The sequence below is a fragment of the Gopherus evgoodei genome, chromosome 11, assembly GCF_007399415.2.
Source record: "Gopherus evgoodei ecotype Sinaloan lineage chromosome 11, rGopEvg1_v1.p, whole genome shotgun sequence".
NCBI lineage: Eukaryota > Metazoa > Chordata > Testudines > Testudinidae > Gopherus > Gopherus evgoodei.
The window spans coordinates 50,252,664-50,274,288 of NC_044332.1; the positions used below are offsets into that span (position 1 = coordinate 50,252,664).

Genomic DNA, 21,625 nt, shown 5'->3' on the forward strand with positions numbered 1-21,625 from the left:
TGACATACTGCACACCATTTTCATTCAACAGAATTAAAGGTAGAGAAATTTGAGCTGGAACACTAACGAACATGCTGACAAAAATCGTAATGCTCATTTCCACATCTATGTGCTAGTCAATTTAAAAAACAGTGGTTTCCAAGGCAACTTTACCCATTATATCATTTATCTGCTGTGTCTAAACTTGAGAACCATAATTTTAAAGAAACACATTAGGCCATTTTAACAAATAATTTCCCAGTATTTTCAGAAAAGTCTAGTTTTTCTAAGTTGATAGCAATAACTTACCTATTCATTTTGTTCAACAGACCTTTACCTTTTCTTCATTATGGATTAAATAATTCTTTGTGTATCCACCTAGAGCTACAATTTTTCCCTTATTACACAGAAAGAATCTGATACACATGAAGAAAAAAAAATCACCAAGTTCTCTATCAGTATTTTCTTTTTCTATGCTAGTTTTCTGCAGCTTGTGTCTGTAAAAATGCTGCATAAAAATAAAGAAACAAAATCAGACTCAATTAACTGTTCAGACACACACCTACACACAAAAGTCACAGTGAATAGCCAGACAAATACGGCTACTATTAAAATGTAAGAACTATGGGGATGAGACAGACATACTGTTATACCTCTACAAACATTATTTATTTCCTGCTCTTACCCAACATATGCTTAAATCAGGAATGCTGTAGGTGCTATGGGAATCACTAGGTTGCCGTCAGGGGTAGGCTAAATAGGATGGCACCTAAATTTATTTATTTATTTATATTTAAACAGGCTGCTCCTGCTTGGCCCCACCTTAGCTACCAGCTGGAACATTACCTTTTAAGAGTACCCTAGCACTGCTCCTTTGTGAGTAGTAGCATACTGACCAAGATCAGGAACTACCACACTGGTATGGCTCTGGCCCAAGCAAACTCTCCCATCAGCTGAAACAGCTTCCTGATACCACCACCAGAACCACCGCCACCACAATAGCAGTGGCTTAGAGTGCCAAAGTACCCAGTGCTGGCCCTGGAGGATTGGCACCTCAACACAACTTCTTACTACAGAATCTTCAGTGCACTGAATGGCCAGATTGAGAGAACTATCACATGCTATTCAATAAAGCAAATTTCACTAATATTTTACCAAAAAAAAAAAAAAAAAAAAAAAAAAAAACATCTTCACATATTTAAGAGAGAATGAATTTTCCCACTGATTTATGAAGAACCAGTCCTGCAAACACACTATACACCCAAATATGTAAGTTTGTGAAGCCTTTTCCAGCGTCACCATCAACACCTTCAGACAACTTCCTCCGTAACTATTTAGTTCTTAAGTTAAAAGCTTATATGTATTTGGAAAGAGGGTGATTTTAAATGCTAATAAAAAGGACTAACTTAATTGCTGCAGATACACAATATATGTAAAACCACACTGAAGTGTCCAATTTGATTTTTTTGCTTGATATAAAAACAGTGGTTTTAAACCTGTGATCCCCTGACCTCTGGGGATACACAGACTACATCTAAGATTTCCAGAGGGATCTACATTTCCAGTTTTGTACAGGGTCTACAAATGAAAAATGGTTGAAAACCACGGCTATAGAACTATGGGTGTGAGAAATTTATGCTTTGTATAGTACATATGCTTCTTAAAGGTACCTTGATACGTCAAACTAGGCTGCCAACAAAGGACTCTCTTTTACTTTCATGGCAATTAAACACTTTTGTATCACCACCCCTAAATCACAGAGCCGACTACCAACTTACTTCAGGGAAAAGACTACTCCCAGAAGACCAACTAAGGAAATAGACCATATGGGCAAGTCTTCACTGCTAAAAATGGGGGCGGGAGTGTTTGTTTGTTTGAAAAAAATTGGGGTAACCAACATGCATGAGTTTTCCTGAGGTAAAAGACACAGTGAAGACCATGCACTTTTGTTTTACTATGAGGTATATTCACTGAGGTCAACCTTATACCCCCAACCTGGAGTGGACCTCTGCAACTTTATCTCATGGTAAAACAAAAATGACTGATCTTCACTGTGTTTTTTTACCTCAGAATTACCTTAATGTCTGAAAAGGGAGAAAAAAAAAGAAGCAATTTTAATAGGAGAGAAGACAGACAGGCCTTGTGCATGTAATGGGAAGAGGAATTATTTAACAAACTGTGATCTTAGCATGATGCCTGTCATTAGCAAATCGGCCAAAGGAAGTAACAATGTCTTATGAGCACCAACTGAAAACAGAGTGGTCTACATAGGGCACAAAGACACAGTAAACAGTGTTCTAAAAGTAAAGGCTATTGTGGACACAGATAGCGCAGATGACCCAAACAGCATGACATGAGAATTACAAGCATCTACTGAAATCAGAAAAATAAACTATGCATTGCAAATAATCTGATGGTAGATGAATAAAGTATTGTACACTTTTCTAGCACATATACATTACAGACATCTATTGCAAGTTATGAGAGAAATTTGATTCTTCTCCAAGTTTGAGATAAGTTATTGATGGCACAAACGGTCTTTTAAACTATTTGTATTGATTTTAAAGAACTGCAACAATAAGTCAGTTATTATACAAGGCACACATTGCAAAATGTACACGAAGTTATGCAGTCAGACACAGGTTTATTCCACTATATCCCAAATATTTCGAACAGCTAATAGCATAAGCAAGAACCTGGAGTGCTATACTTTGATGAAAGACTTGAAATCACAAACCACCACTAATTGTCTTGTTCTTAATCTCTTGTCCAAATACAAATTATACCTGTACAACAGAACCACCCTTAGATCTATGATCTTGATCCAAAGCCCAACGAAGTCAATGGGAGTCTTTCCGTTGACTTCTACAGGGCTTGGATCAGGCTTAAAGAATAACGGAGGAGAACTGAAATTTTTCAGAGCCAGCCTGTGACTAGTCATTTGTATGATGGTACATATGGTTCAATCTGTCACACAAAAGGGTTAAGCAAAATATGCAGAATGTAAAGCATTCGGCAGAGGGAACTAGTTTAGTATTAATAAAATTCACAGGGACAATCATTCAAACTTACAGCTACTGGTAGAGCTCCAAATATATTTTAACATTTACAAGGAAATAAAAACAAAACAAATGAACATAAAAGGGAAAAATATTCACGTTATTAGCATACAGGACAAATTTATATTTTTAACATTCAACTTCCAAAAATAAGGAGGTGAAATAATGTAACTTTTCGCAACAGAAAATAAAGTAAACCAAGATACTTATTAACCTTTCAGCAGTGCAAAAATATACCAGCTAAAGCTGAATTCCACTTTTGATTCTTCTTCAATATACTATACTTAAAAATTAAAGATGTCCCTCTCGCTATGTATACATCTCATTTAATAAGCCTAGCATCTTCCCAAGTGGTTCAAAATGTGTAAGATATCACAAAGCCTTCTGAAACAGCATGAGAAATTGTGTCCCGCTACCAGTAATAACACCACCACCTCTTCTCTTCTAAACTGCTTTTCAATACATTGATCTCAAAGCATTTACAAAAGAGGTCAGTAGCATTATCTCTATTTTACAGATAGGGAACAGAAGCACAAAGCTTGCCCAAGGTCACTGAGTAGAACAGTGGCAGAACCAGGAACAGAACCCACATCTCCTAAGTCCTCTACTCTATCCATTAGGCAACACTGCCAACACAACTGGGGATGGAAAGCTCTTGTTTTGCTTTCATTTTCAAGGAGCACTGCGTCAAGTAGCTTCAGACACTTCCCTAGGCAATCTATTCCAGTGTTTAACTACCCTGGAATAGATTGCCTAGGGAAGTTGTGGAATCTCCATCGCTGGAGATATTTAAGAGTAGGTTAGATAAATGTCTATCAGGGATGGTCTAGACAGTATTTGGTCCTGCCATGAGGGCAGGGGACTGGACTCGATGACCTCTCGAGGTCCCTTCCAGTCCTAGAGTCTATGAGTCTATGAGAACAAAACAAGATGTATCAGATTTATTTTAATTTGTGTCTTTGGGTCGGGAGGCACCCTCTTTCATGCACAGATGTACTTCAAAATGCAAAAACAGATCCAAAATACATAGGGGAAGTTGTTGTCGTCACTCTTATTTTTCATTTGTCAAACTGATTAACTACCATTGTTGACTACCCTTGTACACAAAAAGCCTATCAAAATAAAACACAAATACAAGTTTTCTATATTTTCTTTCATTGACTTCAAACTTCTTCAGGGTTTAAGTAAGCAAGTCCTTAATGAATGCATCCTTAACAGGGATGATTCTTCCAAGTATTCCTTAAAACGTATGATATAAACCAGACTGGATGCAAAGAAAAGATAATCTTTCTTCCCTATCTCAGGATCTTTTTGCAGCCAAAACTCCTTCTCATTTTATTTGTGCCTTTCCCCGTCTCTCAGCCACAACAAAGCTACTAGAGTTCTTTTAATGGATGAACTCAAGCCCTGCTATTCTTAGCCACTTGAACAGCTACACATGAATGAAGGGAAGGAGTTAAGTGTGCTAAGCAGTGGCCTCAACTCTGCTCAGAAACCCACAGCAGGTCTGGTGTGCATAAAAGAGGCTACACAGCATGTCCATAACAACTTCAGCAACATGAGACAAGGTCAGCCTCTTGAACTCTGCCTCAGGTCTAAACCAGTTCTTCTCTTCCGCCAGTTAGGCCAGTATCTGGTAGTCCACAGCCGAGGGTCTCAATCAGGGGTATGTGTACCACTGAGGGTACTCAACTCATCTAGATCAGTGTTTCTCTAACTGGGGGACTGCAGCCACAAGATGGGTTTAGGGGGGTTACAAGTGCAGGTGAACAGTAGGGGGTGGCAAGCAGGGCTTCAAGCCCTGGGCAGCAGGACTTGGGCTTCAAACAAGGCTCACAAGTTAAAAACAGATTCAAGTATCACACTACAAGATAAGTACAATATTTACATTCCAATCAATTTATTTTATGATTATATGGTAAAAATGAGAAAGCAAGCAATTTTTCAGTAACAGTGTGCTGTGACACTTACGTCTGATTTTTGTAAGCAAGACGTTTTTAAGTGATGTGAAACTTGGGGTACACAAATCAGACTCCGGAAAGGGGTACAGCAGTCTGGGAAGGTTGAGAACTACCGCTCCAGAAGCAGTGAAGGACTCAGGCTAGATCTAGCCATGCAACTGGCTAAAGCACTGAGCAGGGACTGAGCTAAGGTCCTTTCTCCAATTTGACTCTAGCCACCCAGCTGCATCGTAGAATGGTTGTGCACAGCTAGAACTGCAAAGACCACTTCAATACTACATGATCCCCATGAGAGTGCAGCCAATTTAACACTCAGTAGTCAATGAAATCTACTCCACAGTGTTTAGGGTCTAGATTCTGCCTTTGTCTTTCTTCTGTGCCAACTATTTTCCATCTTCCTTTATCAAATAAATAAATTCTCATCTACAAGGGTCAAATTCTGTCATCAGCTAAGAAGCACCCTTTGAAGTGGCTGGCAGCTGCGGACACTTATTCAAAGTACAATTTTACTTCAAGACAGTAATTAGTTTCTAGTAACTGTAAACGAATTCAGGTGATATCATTAGCACAAAGGTTTTCATCTTAGGTGGTAAGAGGATTTGAGGTCACATCCACAACTAACAGGACACCAGGACTTCAATCCTTAGGTTCAAACTGCTTAGTAGTTAGAGCACTTGCTCTTCGGAAATAAGTTCAAAGAATATACTCTACTTAAGCAAAAGTCCAGAGACTTCAGGCTAACAGATGGATAAAACAGTAAAGCTTGGCATCAGGCATATCTAATACAACTATAAATTGTTATTGGTTTTAATAGCTGTGCCTATTTTTAATATTGTTTTCATTTCCTTTAAAGAAATTTCAAGTGAATTTAAAATGGTGAGAGGTTCCAGACTGATGGCCCTATAGATTGAGCAGGCATAGACAGTGCAAGCTTTCTCACACTGCCCTGCCAACATGCTTCTGCCCTGACCTGGAGTTATCAGGTTCCCTGCCTACTCAGTCTTTGGTCTTGCTAATGAAACTGCCAGTTATGGTGCCAGTTGTGATGGTGGACAGGACAGGAGTGAGAAAGTCAACCTATGACTGTTTTGTCTAATTTAATAGAAGTTTAACAAAGTATTATTGTGACTCAAGGGTAACCCTACATATTAATGGCTGTTTGGCAGTCTTCCCTGTGAAGGACATACCCAGCAAAAAAAAAAAAAAAGGGGGGGTTAAAAGGTGGTGGAGTAGCATTGTACATCAATAGGAGGTTAACTGTAAAGAAATAAGAAGTGATGGAATGACAGACAGAGTCTGTCTGGGCAAAAATCACACTGGGAAAGAAGCTACTAGAGCCTCCCTGGGATAGTGCTTAGGGTGTGCTACAGACTGCCGGAGCTGATTGGGATATGGATAGAGACCTCTTTAATGTTTTGAAGGAAGTAAACACTAATGGGAAATGTGTGATCATGGGAGACTTTACTTCCCAGATATAGACTGGAGGACAAGTGCTAGCAAGAATAGTAGGGATCAGATTTTTCTGGATGTGATAGCTGATGGATTCCTTCACCAAGTAGTTGAAGAACCAACAAGAGAGGATGCCATTTTAGAGTTGGTTTTGGTGAGCAGTGAGGACCTCATAGAAGAAATGGTTGTAGGGGACAAACTTGGTTCGAGTGAGCATGAGCTAAGTCAGTTCAAACTGAATGGAAGGATAAACAAAATAGATCGGGACTAGGGTTTTTTATTTCAAAGGCTAACTTTAAAGAATTAGGAAATTAGTTAGGTAAGTGGATTGGACTTAAGAACTTGTGGATCTAAAATGCGGAAGAGGCCTGGAATTACTTTAAGTCGCAGCTGCAGAAACTATCGGAAGCCTGCATCCCAAGAAAGGGGAAAAAAACCATAGGCAGGAGTTGTAGACCAAGCTGGATGAGCAAGCATCTCAGAGAGGTGATTAAGAAAAATCAGAAAGCCTACAAGGAGTGGAAGAAGGGTGAGATTAGCAAGGAAAGCTATCTTAGTGAGGTCAGAACATGTAGGGATAAAGTGAGAAAGGCTAAAAGTCAAGTAAAGTTGAACCTTGCAAAGGGAATTAATACCAATAGTAAAAAGGTTCTATAGCCATATAAATAAGAAGAAAAAGAAAGAACAAGTGGGACCGCTACACACTGAGGATGGAAAGGAGGTTAGGATAACCTAGGCATGGCCCAATATCTAAATAAGTACTTTGCCTCAGTCTTTAATAAGGCTAATGGGGAGCTTAGGGGAAATGAAAGGATGACAAATGGGAATGAGGATATAGAGGTGGATATTACCACATCTGAGGTAGAAGCCATACTTGAACAGCTTAATGGGACAAAATCGGAGGGCCCGGACAATCTTCATCCGAGAATATTAAAGGAACTGGCGCATGAAATTGCAAAGCCCGTTAGCTGAGAATTTTTAATGAATGAGTAAACTCAGAGGTTGTACCGTAGACTGGAGAATTGCTAACTTAGTTCCTATCTTTGAGAAGGGAGAAAGAGTGATCCGAGTAACTATAGGCCTGTTAGTTTGACATCTGTAGTATGTAAGGCCTTGGAAAAAATTTTGAAGGAGAAAGTAGTTAAGGACATTGAGGTCAATGGTAATTGGGACAAAGTACAACATGGTTTTACTAAAGATAGATCGTGCCAAACCACCTGATCTCCTTCTTTGAAAAGGAGACAGACTATTTAGACGAAGGAAATGCAGTAGACCTAATTTACACCTAGATTTCAGTAAGGCATTTGACACGGTTCCACATGCGGAATTATTAGTCAAATTGGAAAAGATGGGGATCAATATGAGAATTGAAAGGTGGATAAGGAACTGGTTAAAGGGGAGATGCTAAACGGGTCATGCTAAAGGGTGACTGTCAGGCTGGAAGAGGTTACTAGTGAGTTCCTCAAGGATCGGTTCTGCGACCAATCTTATTTAACCTTTTTATTACTGACCTTGGCACAAAAAGCAGGAATGTGGCTAATAAAGTCGCGGATGACACAGAAGCTGGGGGGTATTGCTAACACAGAGAAGATCCGGATATCATACAGGAAGATCTGGACGACCTTGTAAACTGGAGTAATAGTAATAGGATGAAATTTAATAGTGAAAAGTGCAAGGGTCAGGCACTTAGGGATTAATAATAAGAACTTTAGATATAGACTGGGGACGCATCAGTTGGAAGCAACAGAGGAGGAGAAGGACCTTGGGGTACTGGTAGATCACAGGATGACTATGAGCCGCCATTGTGATATGGGCCGTTAAAAAAGCTAATGCGTTTTAGGATGCATTAGGCGAGGTATTTCCAGCAAAGATAAGGAGGTGTTAGTACCGTTATATAAGGCGCTGGTGAGACCCCACCTGGAATACTGTGTGCAGTTCTGGTCTGCCCATGTTTAAGAAGGATGAATTCAAACTGGAACAGGTTCAGAGACGGGCTACTAGGATGATCCGAGGAATGGAAATACCTCGCCTTATGAAAGGATACTCAAAGAGCTTGGCTTGTTTAGTCTAGCCAAAGAAGGCTGAGGGGGGATATGCTTGCTCTTTATAAATATATCAGAGGGATTAATATTAGGGAGGGAGAGGAATTATTTAAGCTTAGTACCAATGTAGACACAAGAACGAATGGGCATAAACGGGACACTAGGAAGTTTAGACTTGTAATTAGACGAAGGTTTCTAACCATTAGAGGAGTGAAGTTCTGGAACAAGCCTCCAAGAGGGATAGTGGGGGCAAAAGACATATCTGGCTTTAAGATTAAGCTTGATAAGTTTATGGAAGGGATGGTATGATGGGATAGCCTAATTTTGGCAAGGGATCTTTGATTATCGCAGATAAGTATGCCCAGTGTTTGGTGATGGGATGTTGGATGGGATGGGATCTGAGTTACTGCAGAGAATTCTTTTCTGAGTGCTGGCTGGTGAAGTCCTTGCCCACAGGCTCAGGGGTTTAGCTGATCGCCATATTTGGGTAGGGAAGGAATTTTCCTTCAGGGCAGATTGGCAGAGGCCCCGAGGTTTATTTCGCCTTCCCCTGCAGCGTGGGCATGGGTCATTGCTGGTGGATTCTCTGCAGCTTGAGGTCTTCAGAACCACAATTTGAAGACTTCAATAACTCAGGCATAGGTTAGGGGTTTGTTATAGAAGTGATGGGTAGGGTTCTGTGGCCTGCTTTGTGCAGGGGGTCGGACTAGATGATCACATTGGTCCCATTCTGACCCTAGAATCTATGAATCTAAAATAATCAGCTTAATTGCATTAGCATAATAGCACCATTTACCACCTTTCAGAAGACTGGCCCTTTAAAAGGCCAAAGAGGTTTTGATACTAATCTAGTCTGACTTTCTGTATAATACAAAGCCTATCTCAAATCAGCACCATGATGACAAGGAAGTGGTTAAAGTTAAACCCAAATAAAATTAAGGGGCTTTCTCTGTAATACCCCTCCCCGTGACCAGTGTTCCCTCTAATTTTTTACATTCATGTGCGGAATGAGTTGTTATGTGCTCCAATATGGAGGTTCACATAACAAAATTCACGTGCTGGGCATGAGACCAAGGGGTTCGGAGTGTGGGAGGGAGCTCAGGGCTAGGGCAGAAGGTTGAGGTGTGTGTGGGGGGGTGAGCGCTCTGGTTGGGGGTGGGGATGAAGAGTTCAGGGTGCAGGAAAAGGCTCCGGCCTGGGGCAGAGGGCTGGGTGAGGGTTCTGGCTAAGTGTGAAGGCTCTGGGGTGGGTCTAGGGATGAGGGATACAGGATGTGGGAGGGGGCGGAGGGTGAGGGCTCCAGCTATGGGTGAAGGCTCTGAGGCCAGGGATGAGGGGTTCAGGGGGGCTCAGGGCTGGGGCAGAGGGTTGGGGTGCAGGGGAACAGGCTCTGGACTGGGGCTGGGGTTGACAGGTTTGGGGTACAAGTTGCCCTGAAGCTGCAGTGAGGAGAGAGGACTCCCTCCAGCCCTCTCTCACCGCAGCAGCTTGGGGTTGGAAGAGAGGCACCTCTCCCTGGCCGCAGCAAACTAACTGATTTATTAAATAAAGGAACTATTATCTGTAGTTACTTAATAAATTGAGCTGATTATTCTGGTTACCATGTCCTTCAAGATTTTAGAACCAGTAGATTTCATCATCTCACACCTTGTTTTTACTCATAGATTGGAACATGAAAACAAGCTTTCCTACTTTTTTGAGGGGGGAGAGGGGGATTCTTAACTGGAATGAATGAGTCAGTGAACTGAACTAGTTGAAAAACTGTTGTGAAGAAAATATTCTCTCTGCAATTGCTGTCAAAAGCTAGTTTAGCACTTCATACTCTAGTTCTAAGTGCTTACCAAGTGTCTTTCACCAGGTCAGTGGTTTGACTCTCATTAAAACTTGGCAGCAAATAGGTACTATTAAATTATTTTTGCATTTAATTTAAATATTTTAATAGATTATAAAAAGTTTAGGCCTTAACATTGGCTGTCATTATTTCAAATTTAATTTTAAATAGTTTTTTAATAAAGCTGTATTTGATTTTAATTTAATAATCTGATTTAAATAAAATTTTAAATCCACCCTGACTACTATGATCCTAACATTTGCCCTTTAGCATCAGCCATTTTTCCAGACAAACAAACACCTGTAGCAGGAAGTTTTAGAGATATAAAAATTGTCTTGTTTATTACAAAACTGGACATAGATCTGCACAGCCACACAGACACCACCCTTTCAGTAATTGCACAATAAGTAATTTAGGCATATCAGGAGACGATTTCAATTTTCTAAATGAGTTCTGTAAAGCTCATGAGCACCTGCAACTTCCATCCAAGTCAGTGGGAGTTGCAGGTGTTCGACATCTTTCAGAATCAGGTCCTTAATTAGCACACATGGGCTCAGTTTAGGAAGCTAACACTTGTCTTATAGAAACATTTATAGCAAGATAATTTTCTAACAGGGCAAAAACAAATCAGGATGCAAGTATATGTCCTCTATTTGGACAGAAACTCAGTAAATAAACTACAGTTAAAGGTGTTAATAACTTTGGCGAACATTAGCCTACACTTTCTAGGTGGATGATCACTGGACATTTTGAAACTGCACTGAGACAAAACTAAGTGTTTTGTGTGGTGATGTTTTTTAAATCAAATCAGTTAAATTGGTTAAAATGGATTAGGAACTGACTACCTTAGGAGCACCAACACACATTTTTAAGCCACCCCTTTCTGTTGCTTTACTGTAAAACTTTAGCTAACTAGTTAACTTGAAAATAATTTTTTTGGCGTGAAATAATGCCTTTTGGTATTTTGGAAAAAACAATTATTTGCTGGGATCCAAGTGAGATCTGAGGTGCACTCTTCATTGCTGTGAACTGAGGGCAGAAGCCATACAGTGACTTTTTTTTCCTTTTTAATTGAAAGGGGGTTGCAGTTGGACACTAGAGAGGGAAGCAGCTTGACATTCAGCTTTGAAAGAAAGCCAGACACTTTTTAAAGGCAAAAATTACAATACATTTCCCTTCTCACTTCCCATCCCCCATGAGTAAGACTTGAAGTAGTGGGAGGGATTATTTCTCATCAGTGTTGTGCTCCTTTTTGTAAATTCCTAATATTTCTTGGTCTAAAACACCATCTTCTTTCAAATGTTCAATTCACTAAAATGAATACAAAAATATTTTTTACTGTTATGTAGATTTTCTATAACTTATTTTCTTGCGCTAATCTTTCAGTCTGCTGAAATCTGTTCAGTCTTCCTCTTGACAGCATGTTCTTTCCCCCTTTTCTTTGATCTGCCTCACCAATAGTTTTTTCAATCTTTCCTCTAATGTTTGTTTTTCCCTCCCTTCCCAATATTCATGTTACCGTTTCACTTTCCATTAAGTTGTTCCCCATACACCTGAAAATGTACAGGGGAGTCAACAACTATGTGTCCAGTTATTCAGTGCTATACAATGCGTGACTGTCATAAGAGCCCAGTCCTGCATTCGTATTACGTGAAGTTGGTGGGACCATTCAATGGCACACCCACTTGCCTAAGGACTAGTTACATAAGAAAATACAGTAAGATCTAACTCATCTATATGACTAGACTAGAAGACCTATCTTTTTAAGGAAAAGAATGTAGACAAAAGTTCAGGAAGAGGGAAAACAAGAATCTCTGGAAATCTGTCTCCGAGCATTCAAATAACATCACAACAAGCAATCCAGATAAAACTAAAAAGCAGATTGTTTGAGTTGCATGAAAACCCTTGGTTTGAAACAGCCAAAAAAACATTTACATTTGAAAACAGGAACCAACTATCTAAGCAGATATTGAAAACAGTGGGATTCTTCAACTATACTTACAAAAGGGATTTTAGAAGGCAGAAAACAGAATGACAAAGAACTGTTGCTTGAGCAGAAATTAGAGAAAATTTACCTAATGTTTTCATATAGGAAACTGATCTACCAAAAGATGGTTTACCTTGGTCCTCTAACCCTAAAATTTTCCAACCCCCTTCTAATCTGCTCAGCTCGCCTTGCCTTCCCTTCCTACCATTCTCTCCCCTCCTTTGCCCTTATCACAGGCATTAATGGAGAATCCACCACAATGTAATTAGTCCTTATGCAAGTGGGTGTGCCATTGAATGATCCCACCAACTTCATGTACAACATGTAGCACAAAGGAGCCCCAGTCATAAGTCAAGACCCCAAGGTGCTATAACAACACAAACAAAGAACAAACAATTAATGATAGCTGGAATCCTGAAGACACATTAGTGGTTAGCCTTTCATGGAGCATTCAGTAAATTAATTTTCAGGACACTAATTCAAAATGCTAACAAAGCAATGCAGCATATCATTATTATATCAATGGGAACATTTTTAACATCTTTACAGAAATTGTACAGTAATAATCCAAAACACAGAATTCTGTGCCATTACAGTAGTACTTTAAAAACAAATTTTTCATTTATATAGAATATCAGGGTTGGAAGGGACTTCAGGAGGTCATCTAGTCCAACCCCTTGCTCAAATCAGGAACAATCCCCAACTAAATCATCCATATTTATTATATAAAGACAGGAATTTACTCTTAAAGGCATAATAGTTTAGATGACACTAAGTTATTAGGACAGCCTACTTCAAGAATCATGAAGGTAACTACTGTGTTTACACATGTACAAATAAATATGCAGCAAGTGGAGCTTACCCAAGCTTTAATTTGATACAAAGATAAAAAACTTATAAGGGACTGTATGGAAACACAGAAACAAGAACACAGACACTTGACTATGTCTTTAACTGTTAAACCTACATATCACACACTAAGTAAAAGTTAACAACTAATCTTTAGTCATTGTCCCTTACTGCTGAATATTTATGTTAATATATTACCTTTCCCTAAATCACTGAGACATAGCACAGCTCTGTTTAGCTAATACTGCAATTAAAATACACTATTGCCATTGAATATACTATATGACCAATCTGTTCCTTAATTAGTATGTAGAAACATGCCCCATTTTGGCATAGCACATTAGTGTTCTGCCTGTCTTTTCCTCCTGGTCATCAGCTGCTCTGCCCAGCCTCCAACACTTTCCCAGATGAGGTGACACAGCCCTCCATGCTAGGCCATATAACAGCTCCACTCCTTCCAAAGTCCAAAATATACATGGAGTCTACCCAAAAAAGTCCAGTACAAAAATTCCACCCACTGAAATCCACATATACATGAAAAATAAAAAAAAAACCTCATCCCTTACCTGGAAGGGGCCCCGTTAAGAGCAGGCTTCCCAGTTCTTAGCCCCACCCAACCTCCTCTGCTCACAGTAAGATCTCAAAGTCTGCTCTCCCTCCCATTAAGGCAGTAACTGAGCTGGGTGCTCCCTTTTTAACTCCTCCCCAAAGAATGACACCAGTTTCAGATGTCACTGCCTGGGGCTGATTTGGCCTCTATTAGCCTAATATGACATTTGTACACCCCATCATCACATGTTGTTATACAAATGAATATGCAGCACTGCAGGTACTGTACCTACTGTTTTAGGATTTATCTATAATTGGGAAATGTATCTAGTTACACCAAATCATGTAATCATGTAGCCATGAGAGCAAGCCTCACCTTACACTGGTGCTGTGTAGCTACATTGCTGCAAAAAATCCCTGCACAGAAAGAGCCTGTGATGGAGTGTTCACCCATGCCAGTCTTGAAGGGGTAAGGTAGGCAAGATGGACCAATTAAGAGGTTGCCCCTGGAAGGGAGCCAAGGATCAATAATGCTTAATTAAGGATGAAGTTTACCTGGGCAGGAACAAAGCTAAGAAGCAGAGAACAGAAGGGGCTTGCAGGGGGAAATAATCAGCAGGAGGGATGTTGGTTAGAGATTATAGGGATGGAGAAGTAGCTACAGAGCAGAGGAATCTCGGACAGGTAGTAAACCCAGAGGTTCTAGAGGTAAGGGAGAGGAAGTACAACAGAGCTCAGAGAAGTAGCAGCTAAGTCTAGAAGTAGATCATAGTTGCAGAGCATAGGGTCTCTGGGCTAGAACCTGGAACAGAGGGAAGGTCTGAGGCCTGGTCTATACAGGGGAAAATCGATCTAAGTTATGCAACTTCAGCTATGTGAATAAAGGAGCTGAAGTCGACGTACTTAAACCTACTCACCTCGGCGTCTTCACTGCAGTGAGTCGACTGTTGCCACTCCCCCATCGACTCTGCCTGTGCCTTTCGTGGCGGTGGAGTACAGGAGTTGACGGGAGAGTGCTCAGGGGTCGATTTATCATGTCTAGACTAGACACAATAAATTGATCCCTGCCCCCCGATTCAGTGGGTAGTGTAGGCACACCCCGAGTTCCCCTACCAGCCAACAGAGAAGTGGCACGGCCTTGGATGTAGAACAGAGAACTGCCTGGAACAGCAGAGGGACAGCTTGCCTAGAAAGACCCTAACAGCCATTCCTCCCACTTCCTGAAGGGGAGAACTAAAGTGACCTGGATGGAGGAACAAGTAACAAAAAAAAGATTACTACCAAGAGTCCCAGAAGGTGATATTAAAACAATAGGCAGATGGAAGGGACATCCCCTAAGCCATGAAGCGGTGCCATAAGTAGTGAACCTTGCTACAGAGCCTTACATACATAGCGAGCAAACATAGCTCTCCGCTAGCTAATGTTGAATTATTTGAATTGTTAGAAAACTTGGGCAAATGTGGCAGTATTAGGTCCATAAATGTGCCATGTTTCAAATATAACCTGAGTGGGGAAAAAACCCTCCTGCAATGTAAGTTAAAAAATGAAATTATTACATTCATTTTTGTGGTTTAAAGTTAATCATCTACACATTCAGTGACATCAGAAGCAGAATTAGCCAAGCATTCTTGCCCCAACAATAAACTTTTATGTACAAATGAGTCTTTTAAGGCAAAAAAAACTTGGTCACTGAAAACTGCATAATAAAAATACTTGGTTATGCAATTATGGATTATGCAACTTGAGACCATTTTTGAAAAGATGAACCACAAGCCAAATCTTTTACTAGCGTAATCTAGTAATTTAAGTCAGTGGGATTATGTTGATTTACACCCATTGAGGATTTGGCTGGTTGTTTCATAGCTATATAATTAATCTGACAATGTTGAAGAATTCAAGGATTGAATAGCATGAAAATGACTTATAAGAACTATCATTTTATGTATTTATATTTGTCATTCTGTGAGCAGAATAGATTTTTTAAGAGTGAAAAAAATTAAAAGGTTGAACTAAAATGTGACTGAGATACTATTTATCAGACAAGTCGTCTTCTTCCTCTTTCTTGCCATTTCCCTATTTGGAGTCAGCAACTTTTATAGCCTTCTTTCAAAACTCATGCTTGTATGCCTGGGTGTATAGAATTGGTCTCCCTCAGGTCTGTTGATATCTGATCAATGTTCTGAGACTTTAACTTTCCCCTTGGTCATCTTCCATCTATGATCCCTGCAAGAGTCATCCTACCAATATAACTCCTGGCTCTTCACTAGATGTGCCCATACTAACGTAGCCTCACCTCTCTCAATTTCTCTTCAGTTGAGGCAACTCACATTAGGTACCCCACAACCTTATTTGTTTCCTATCACAGAGTGTACAACTATTTGACCATCTCAACATCTTCATTTCCGTGGTGGAGAGCATACTAATTTCTCTTTTTGTGGCTGGCCAAGTCTCTGTTCTATACATATAGGATGGGTCAAGTTACAGTTTTATACACTCAACCTTTTAACTTCATTGGCATCTTTTTATCACAGAGACATTTCCTGCCATTTGTATGAAACAGATTGGTACAACTTGTGAGGGTACCATATTCCGCAACCATTGATCCTAAGTATTTAAATTCACTTATCTGATAAGTGCTATCTATAATAGTACCAATCAGTACTCAGAAGATGGGCCTAACTAGCCTAAGATGACAAACCATACAGCCCGAGTAACAATCAGCTAAGTGGAATCTATACATATTCACACATAGTATCATGAAATGAAAGACCCAGTGAAATGCACAGAGCCCATGAAAGTAACAGTTACAATTCCAGCAGAAAGTCAAAGTCTGAATTTCCTGACCTCAGACAATTTAAATCTCAAATCTGTTGCTATATATTAATTTTGTATATGTAAAAATAATGAATGCATCAATGATACCTCTTATATGTTCTCAAGAATTTTCCTGGGATGGACGATATCTAAATAGAGAGACTCTCTCATGGACAAACTCTCCTGTCATTTGCAATAAAACACCTCCCCTTTCATTCATAATCACGTAACTGTCTTGTAGCCACTACAGTGATCATTATATGGGAAAGTAATATCAGGAAATTATTTAATATATTTTAGCTGTTTTTTAAAAGGGACTTAGCAGCTGGAAATAAGGAAAGCTAGCACAATATGGCCGGCCAGCTTTCTGCAGACTGCCAGCAAATATTCTCAAACTTTGATCCAGAGTGTTTGTATGGGTATATATGTGTTGAGGGAGGAGAGAGAGGGAGAATATAAGAATAGCATCTGTGTTAAGTATGGGTAAGAATCACAAATTAGAATTATTTGAGATCAGTATCACTCCTGCAATAATATCTGTACAAGCGATATCCAGGACTTGACAATTGCAGCCACTGGAGATAAGGAAACTCTCCCTCAAAAATTAGGAACCATAAGAATTAAGATTTTATATAAAAATAATCGGCCCCTTACGATCATGAAGCTGAATTTCCAAATGTGAACAGTGTTGTCTGAGTCTACAAAGAGAACTCCAGTGCCCTGCTACTTATTCAGTGCTTTTTCAAACAGCAGTAGTGTGAAATTGGTATGAGGCTATTGAGTAGAGGCAGCTCAAGTGCCTAGTCTTGTCAATTTCATTCTGTTGCTGCTTGAGGAAGCTCTAAGCAGCAGAAGTGGGCAGTGGGGTTGAGAGGAAAGCAAGTTCCCCTACAACAAAAAACAAGACAAGAGGATGGAGAAAATGCAGCTGCTAGGGAAAAAGAAAGAACTATTTTTGCCCCAACAGTGGAGAAAAGTGAGAGTTCCAAGACAGACGGTTCCTACTTCTTACCAGCAGCTAGGGTACAGGGCTAGCTTCAAGTTTATCTTTGGTATCAGCCTTTATATAGGTTTAGTCCTATGGAAGGTAAATATGATAAAATGTTCAAGCCTTGCAAAATAACTCATATAATGGAGGGTGTGTACTAATGGCCTTCACACTAGACACTTCCCTAACAGTTAGTGGCTAGCTAGAAGAGAGAAAAGCTCAAGGAAATCCACCTGGTCATTAACTATACAGAAATGCCCAACTCAAAAGATTTTATTCCATGAAAATCTTTTTTAAAATTCAAATTAAAAATAATTCCCTTTATTTTCAAAAGTTCAGCAATGTTACCATGGAAATGGTATTCTGTGGCCAGTATTCATCTTCCTAGCAGTTAGATTTGTATGGTATCCAATAGGAAAGCAATACTCAATCAATATTCCACTCTGTTTACTAGTTTGTTATAGAACATTTACTTTTTTGGTCAATTAGAATTTTCAAAGAAAGGTGCAATATATAACAGACATTTTTAGTAGAGACAACACCTTAACTATAGTGGAATGCTTCACTAGCAGAAAAGTTAACCAGATTCCACAATGTTTAGGGAATTGTCTGATATGCCACTATATAAAACAAGAGCTTCAGAATACTAAGAAATCCTAAGTGTACTTAACTACTGAAAGGGATGATGACATAAAGCAAAAAGAGGTCGCTACAAGGGGCCTTATACAAGTTTGTTATATATCATCAATTTTAAAAACTCTTAAGTAGTAACAACTGAAGTTTTTGTTACAGAACACATTCCACTGTGAAATTCCTGTTTAATCGTTTGATCTGAATGGATGCGTATCCCCAAGAAATTTATAATAATCGATTAGGGTTGTAAAAATGGAACTTTTGCAAGTATGGGTTAATGCGGAAGGATAGTAAATTACATTTAATTCGTAACAAGTATATTACCCTGTTCTTGGTTTGTTTTTAAAGCCACTGAGCAACACTTTGCAGTGCTTTTTTTTTTTTTGCCATCACTGTATCCATGACTGCAAATAAAAACTTACATCAGAATTAAAAGCTGAAGCAAAAAAAGTCACTTGCCGCCTACAAAAGTGTTGACAAGTCCATTACAGTTTTATCTAGGAAGCAAGAGGCAATGCAATCCATCTGAGTTATGACACCACAAAATTTAGTAACTGAGTCCTGAAGAAGTGGCCAGACTGTAGTTTGCATAAGTCACACCCTTCCTGCCCCTCATGCATAAAAATACCTTTTGATGATAACTCGGAGAAGAAATGTTTTCACCCCAGTTGTGCTCTGATTTGATTTTGCCAAATAACAAGAAGGTGATGTGGAGTAATTCTTGCAGCCCAGTCAGGGTAGCAGCTGCTTGGCAATACACATTGTGCTGCCAAGCCTTGTTTTATTATTTTACATGTACACATAATATTAAATTATCTATCAAATTACTTACTAGTGTTCCCATGAGCGCTCTCTCAAAAAAGCTCTGCCAGCCCACTGTATTTAAAATGAGTTGGGTGGTATGCTTCAATTTTTCTCCCCCAGTAACCTTCTTTATTTTATTACTAACAATGCAGGCAACTTAAAGCAAAACAGCTTTAAAAACAAATAGCACAGACACTTACAAAGCAGGAATTTGCTGGCAAAGAGCCTAGTCAGGCTGTTGCTCCCTGAAACACGAGGAACTGCTCAGTAACACTGGCCGATGCTTCCAGCAAGGTCTTTACCGCCTAGAATGGAAGAGAAGGTGGATGCAACAGCAGTGGGGCTAATGCAGCTTCCAGCCAGCAGCCTCGATACCTGCGCCCTCAGCAACACTCAGCAGCGGCTCATGGGCTTTCTAGGTACCAGGAAACGCGGAAGCCCACTAGGGTTGGGCCGGGGCCGCAGGATTAAGTGGCGTCTCCTTCGCCCAATGGAACGCAAAGCGCGAGCAGAAGGAGGAGGAGAGCTTTGGCGCTGGGCCCAGGCTTGCAAGGAGCACGGCCCAGCCCGTGCTAACAGGCTGCTGCTGCCCTGCACCGTGCCCGGGAGGAGTTAACGCCAGTACTGAGTGCAGATTCGACCGCCAGCGGGATCTAGCCGTTACACCTTGCACTGGGGCCTGGGCACTAGTGAATCCCCCTTAACAGCCCCCACTAGGCCCAGATGCAACCTGATTCTGTGACTATTTATACCTCCCCCCTCGGCCTGGCTTTGTCCGCGCGCTGCTTGGAGCTGTTGCCTAAAGGAAGCGACTCCGCCCCGAGAGCAGGGAGAGTAGGCTCCCCACTAGGCCCTGTGCAGCACTGTCCCCCGCTGCCCCGGGTTGCAGGAATCCGTGCATCTCCCTTACCGTGCTTTTTGCTGCTTTTCCTGCTGTACTTGCCCGTCCAGCAGCACCTCATTCAACACGCTTCCAGGCAGCACGAGGCGTGTCTTCTTGTAACCAGACACTGAAAAGTAACCTCCTCCTGCTGCTGCTGGAAGGAGCAGTGAGGGGAACAGCGAAGAGCTGTCCCTGCTCTGGCACTGGTAGCTGCTGCTGCTGCGAGCGGGGCGGGCGGGTGCGCGCGCTCTGGTTCTCCCCGGACGCGGGTCTCTGGCCACAGTGGCCAGTCCTGCTCCCGCACCTGGCCCTATTTTGTTGGCTTGTCGCTGGTTTTGTCCCCTTGCTGCAATTTGGATTTGCTGCGTCCCCTCTTGTGAGGGAGGGCGCATGTCTTGGCGCCCATCTCTCCCCTCTCTCTGCTCCCATATGCCCAAGAGTAACCCCCCTTCTTGGGAACACAGGGCCTCCTCTCACCCTTTGCTTCCCCTCTGCCCACCCGTGTCTGTCCCTTCCTGAGCCCCTCCCCCCACGTGTTTGCCCTGAGCTCTTCCCCTCCCCCCACGCAGTGAGGAGGAGCAAGTCACTAATACTCCCCTGGTTCTTTTGTTTGGCCCCTCCCCCCTCGCTCTGCTCTGTCTAGGAAGGAGGGAGTGCTATCGTTTTGGTTAACTGCCCCCATTTTTCTTCCACCACGGTGGCAAGCCCCCACCCTCCCCTATAAGGCTTCTGCTTCAGTGGCCCAGATGAGGCAGAGGCTGAGGGAGGAAGGGGATTCCCGGTCAACATTGTTGTCCTCACTCCATGACATCAGCCTTCCCTTCGAAGCCAATGTAGGACAAAGTGGCTTTTGAAGGGCAATTGCAGTGTAAGACACTTGCATCCCCATCAAGCCTTTGGAGGGAATGGGCATGAGGGTGCTGCAGTCCTCAGTGCCACCCTTCCTCCTTAATGTGGCCCTCCTATCCCCCCTCTCTGCCCTGGGGAAATCAAGCTCCTCTGTTGTCACTCTCCTGATGGAATTCAAGGACCCAAGCCTCTACCATTCACAACCTTACTGCCATCAGGGGAGGTGCAGTGCCTCCTGGGCAAGACACTGGGCACATCTAAAGGGACTCTCCTATGGGCCAGCAAGGGGGGAGTATGAGTCCCCCCCTCCAGGTCAAGAGAAGGCACTGACACCAGTGCCACCATTGCCCCATGCTTGCAGCCAGTCCCTCACCCACCTTCACCTCAGGCACAGGGTGAACCCGCCTGACTCTACTCTGATGCTGGAGATGGTACCTTGTTGAACCCAACTGAGCAGGCAGCCACCACCAGGCACCTACAGGTTCTTAGCAGTGTAGGAGAGAGTGGGAGAGCCAGAGTAACCTCAAAAGGAGAATATCCATGTCCCTGCCAGCCCCCGTTTTGTCTCCCTTACTTGTAAACCATCTGTGCTGAGTCTAATACCACCGCCTGGAAGATGACTACAGGGAGTAGTGGAAGGCAAAGCCCAAGCATGAGTCTCAGACAAGTGCCTCCCTACAGTTTTCAGCAATGCTCCCACTCACCATTCAGAGACGATGTTGTAGCTGCCTCTGAAATGCTGCCCCCTAAGATAGTCCAGCAGGTGGAGATGGCTGAAGAGGAAGAAGAAGGGGACAGAGTTGCCATCCTCCTTTCTTTGGAGTCCTTGGTGGAAGAGGCCTTGGGTGAGATCCCACCTTTAAACACCACGCCCACCAGTTCATGCCAAGGTCAAATTCTTCTCAGTGATTTATAGGGGAAACTCTGTGGACTTAGAGGCCATCTTTA

At 41.5% G+C, this 21,625-nt stretch overlaps 1 protein-coding gene across 3 annotated transcripts in view; it reads right to left on the minus strand.

Annotated features, from left to right (window-relative positions):
- Positions 1-20,303, minus strand: part of GPD2 (glycerol-3-phosphate dehydrogenase 2) — a 106,473-nt gene extending 86,170 nt beyond the window's left edge. Inside the window, exons 1-2 of one of the 3 annotated variants that reach the window (XM_030579842.1) lie at positions 19,856-20,303; positions 19,146-19,250 (exon numbers count right to left, since the gene is read on the minus strand). The gene's annotated coding sequence lies outside the window, so the exon portion shown is untranslated. Of the gene's footprint in view, positions 1-19,145; positions 19,441-19,855 lie in introns of those variants that run through there. The other 2 variants (XM_030579844.1, XM_030579843.1) reach the window with 2 other exon arrangements.
- Between the last annotated feature and the right edge of the window lie 1,322 nt (positions 20,304-21,625).